Source organism: Bubalus kerabau, chromosome 14 (genome assembly GCF_029407905.1).
Source record: "Bubalus kerabau isolate K-KA32 ecotype Philippines breed swamp buffalo chromosome 14, PCC_UOA_SB_1v2, whole genome shotgun sequence".
In the NCBI taxonomy this organism is placed as follows: domain Eukaryota; kingdom Metazoa; phylum Chordata; class Mammalia; order Artiodactyla; family Bovidae; genus Bubalus; species Bubalus kerabau.
In genome coordinates this window covers 51,577,948-51,582,122 of record NC_073637.1, presented here as the reverse complement: position 1 = coordinate 51,582,122, position 4,175 = coordinate 51,577,948, and positions in this window count along the sequence as shown.

The following is a 4,175-nucleotide window of genomic DNA, read 5'->3' as shown; positions in this document are numbered from 1 at the left end:
ATAAGCAAGGGAACTTATTTACAAGGCTCATCTTGATTGGCTGCAAGATAAATAGATCTCCTCACTCACTGGCCAGAATCATGTTTATGTAGAGACCTTAAAGCCTTCAGTCATGCTTACCATCCAGATAGTTTCAACAATGCTTTGCTCTCAAGGCTGTGTTCTGGAAAATGAACCCTACTGTGGGAATCATGGGGAGAACATATTTTCCACAGACTGAGAATGGGGGGTGGAGGGAGGAGCCTCCAATCACCTGGGTACAGGTGAAAGGGCAACTGGTGGTCGCATCCTCAGATTATTTATATAATCCTCAGATGGTCGCTAAGAGTCCGACACGGCTGAGCAACTTCACTTTCACTTTTTACTTTCATGCATTGGAGAAGGAAATGGCAACCCACTCCAGTGTTCTTGCCTGGAGAATCCCAGGGACAGGGGAGCCCGGTGGGCTGCTGTCTATGGGGTCGCACAGAGTCAGTCACGATTGAAGCAATTTAGCAGCAGCAGCAGCAGATGATTATATCTTCCAACAAGTTGGATTTTTATAGTAAAGATGAACATTAAACTGAAATAATTAGTAGAATCTGAAAATACAATAACTGAACCAATTTGGAAAATTATTCAGTGGATAAGATCATATATCATTCTAGATTCCACATATATGTGTTAATATACTATATCTGTTCTCTTTCTGACCTAATACTTCACTATGTATGACAGACTCTGGGTCCACTCACATCTCTACAAATAACCCAATTTCATTCTTTTTATGATCTTGTTTGCAAAGCAGAAATAGAGACATAAACATAGGGAAGGAATGTATGGATACCAAGGGGGAAAGGACAGGGAGCTGGGAATCCTGAGCCTGGGATTGATACATATACACTATTGATACTATTTATAAAATAGATACCTAATGAGAACCTATTATATAGCATCAGTTCAGTTCAGTTCAGTTCAGTCGCTCAGTCGTGTCTGACTCTGCAACCCCATGAATTGCAGCATGCCAGGCCTCCCTGTCCATCACAAACTCCCAGAGTTCACCCAAATTCATGTCCATCGAGTCAGTGATGCCATCCAGCCATCTCATAGCAAACTCTAATTAATGCTCTGTGGTGTCTTGAATAGTAAAGAAATCCAAAAGGGAGAGCATGTATTTGTATGTATGGCTGAATCATTTTGCTATATAGGTAGAAACTAACACAACATTTTAGGAATCAGTGAACTAAAATGGACTGGAATGGGTGAATTTAATTCAGATGACTATTATATCTACCATGACCATTATATCTAAGGGCAAGAATCCCTTAGAAGAAATGAAGTAGCCCTCATAGTCAACAAAAGGGTCCGATATGCAGTATTTGGGTGCAATCTCAAAAATGACAGAATGATTTCTGTTCATTTCCAAGGCAAACCATTCAATATCACAGTAATCCAAGACTATGCCCCAACCACTAATGCCAAAGACGCTGAAGTTGAATGGTTCTATCATGAACTACAAGACCTTCTAAAACTAATACATTAAAATGATGTCCTTTTCACCATAGGGGACTGGAATGCAAAAGTAGAAAGTCAAGAAATACCTGGAGTAACAGGCAAATTTAGCCTTGAAGTACAAATGAAGTAGGGCAAAGGCTAACAGAGGTTTGCCAAGAGAACACACTGGTCATAGCAAAGACCCTGTCCAACCACACAGGAGAAGATTCTATACATGGACATCACCAGATGGTCAATACCAAAATCAAATTGATTATATTCTTTGCAGCCAAAGATGGAGAAGCTCTATACAGCCAGCAAAAACAAGACCAGGAGCTGACTGTGGCTTGGGTCATGAAATTGCCAAATTCAGACTTAAATTGAAGAAAGTAGGGAAAACCACTAGACCATTCAGGTATGATCTAAATCAAATCCCTTATGATTATACTGTAGAAGTGACAAGTAGATTGAAGGGATTACATCTGACAGAGTCCCTGATGAACTATGGACGGAGGTTCATGGCATTGTATAAGAGACAGTGATCAAGAGAATTCCCAAGAAAAAGAAATGCAAAAATGCAAAATGGTTGTCTGAGGAGGCCTTAAAAAAGCTGAGAAAAGAAGAGAAACTAAAGGAAAAGGAGAAAAGGAAAGATATATCCATTGAACGTAGAGTTCCAAACAAAAGCAAGGAAAGATAAGAAAGCTTTCCTCAGTGATCAATGCAAAGAAATAGAGGAAAACAGTAGAATGGGAAAGACTAGAGATCTCTTCAAGAAAATTAGAGATACCAAGGGAATATTTTGTGCACAGGTGGGGACAAAAATGAACAGAAATGATATGGACATAACAGAAGCAGAAGATATCAGGAACAGGTGGCAAGAATACACAGAAAAACTATACGAAAAGATCTTCATGACGCAGATAACCAGGATGCTGTGGTCATTCACCTAGAGCAAGACATCCTGGAATGTGAAATCAAGTGAGTCTTCGGAGGCATCACTAAAAACAAACCTAGTGGAGTTGATGGAATTCCACCTGAGATTTTTCAAGTCCTAAAAGATGATTCTGTGAAGGTGCTGCACTAAATATTCCAGCAAATTTGGAAAATTCAGCAGTGGCCAAAGGACTGGAAAAGGTAAGTTTTCATTCCAATCCCAAACAAAGACAATGTGGGAAAATATTCAAACTACTGCACAATTGCTCACAGGCTAGCAAACTAATACTCAAAATTCTCCATATGAGGCTTCAACAGTGGTAAACTGAAAACTTCCAGATGTTCAAGCTGGATTTAGAAAAGGCAGAGGAACCAGAGATCAAATTGCCAACATCCATTGGATCATAGAAAAAGCAAGAGAGTTCCAGAAAAATATCTACTTCTGCTTTATTGATTATGCCAAAGCCTTTGACTATGTGGATCACAACAATCTGGAAAATTCTGAAAGAGATGGGAATACCAGACCACCTTACATACCTCCTGAGATATCTGTATGCAGGTCAAGAATCAACAGTTAAAACCATAAATGGAAAAATGCTGCTGCTGCTCCTAATTGCTTCAGTTGTGTCCAACTCTGTTCGACCCCATAGATGGCAGCCCACCAGGCTCTGCCATCCCTGGGATTCTCCAGGCAAGAGTACCGGAGTGGGTTGCCATTTCTTTCTCCAATGCATGAAAGTGAAAAGTGAAAGTGAAGTCGCTAAGTCATGTCCAACTCTTAGTGACTCCATGGACTGCAGCCTACCAGGCTCCTCCTCCCATGGGATTTTCCAGGCAAGAGTACTGAAGTGGATTGCCATTGCCTTCTCCGATGAAAAAATGGACTAGTTCCAAATTGGGAAAGGAGTATGTCAAGGCTGTATATTGTCCCCTGCTTATTTAACTTATGTGCAGAGTACATCATGCAAAATGCTGGGCTGGATGAAGGAAAAACTAAAATAAAGATTGCTAGGAGAAATATCAATAACCTCAGATATGCAAATGGCACCACCCTTATGGCAGAAGGTGAAGAGGAACTAAAGAGACTCTTGATGAAGGTGAAAGAGGAGAGTGAAAAAGCTGGCTTAAAACTCAACATTCAAAATACTAGTATCATGGCATATGGTCCCATCACTTCATGGCAAATTTATGAAAAACAATGGAAATAGTGACAGACTTTATAGTTTTGGGCTCCAAAATCAGTGCAGATGGTGACTGTAGCCATGAAATTAAAAGACACTTGCTCTTTGGAAGAAAAGCTATGACCCACCTAGACAGCATATTAAAAGGCAGAGACATTACTTTGCCAACAAAGGTCCATCTAGTCAAGGCTATGGTTTTTTCCAGTTGTCCTGTATGATGTGAGAGTTGGACCATAAAGAAAATGAGCACTGAAGAGTTGATGCTTTTGAACTGTGGTGTTGGAGAAAACTCTTGAGAGTCCCTTGGACTGCAAGGAGATCCAACTGGTCAATCCTAAAGGATATCAGTCCTGAATCTTTATTGGAAGGACTGATGCTGAAGCTCCAATACTTCGGCCACCTGATGCAAAGAATTGACTCATTTGAAAAGACCCTAATACCAGGATGGAAGAAGGAGAAGGGTGCAACAGAGGATGAGATGATTGGATGGCATCACTGACTCGACGGACATGAGTTTGTGCAGGCTACAGGAGTTGGTGACCGACAGGGAGGCCTAGCGTGCTGCAGTCCATGGGGTCGCAAAGC